Here is a 678-nt window from a genome sequence, read left to right as displayed (position 1 = left end):
TGAAACTCAAAATTTCAGTCTGACTTCCAAAGATAGGATATACGGCTAGTAGATCAAACCACAGATCATAGATGATTTTGTGGAAGGTTTTCGACAGTTTTTTATTAGGATTTCTTTTGTCTTTTCCCATATTTCCGAAGTATAAACCATGAAATTACGCATATTCTTAAAGGGTTTTCACGCTGAAGACTCAGCTCCTACACTCTTAACTCCCTCAAACTCAGAAACTATCGTAAGCAATGTAACCAGTGGCAGATTCAGAATTTTTGCTCAGGGGGTTCGAAGTATAAAGAAGAAGTTAAGGTGGTAATTCAAGTGAGCGGTGAACGTAGTAGCCCCTCGGCATGCTCTTTGTACAAGAACCATAGGACTAAACTAATCAAAGATATCGAGGACAAAGATGCATTGATAAGAATTTTAGTGGATCGATTGTATTACATAAGTTAATTCCTAAAACACGTGAAAATTAAATGATGAAAAAGGGAGCGACACGGGGAAGAAAGATATTTACCTTATCATGCCAAATTTAACTCACTTTATTATAGCGTATTAAACATTTATTTTTACTTTTATCATGCTCCATCGAGCATTCTTTTTAAAATTTCTTGTGCTTTTTATACTTTTATTTTGTAATGTTTTACTTTGTATTTCACTTTTTAAAAATTTTAAATTAGTATC

Source organism: Solanum tuberosum, unplaced genomic scaffold, assembly GCF_000226075.1.
Source record: "Solanum tuberosum cultivar DM 1-3 516 R44 unplaced genomic scaffold, SolTub_3.0 scf00266, whole genome shotgun sequence".
Taxonomy (NCBI): domain Eukaryota; kingdom Viridiplantae; phylum Streptophyta; class Magnoliopsida; order Solanales; family Solanaceae; genus Solanum; species Solanum tuberosum.
The sequence above is the reverse complement of the archived record's forward strand: the minus strand, read 5'-3'. Positions refer to the sequence as shown.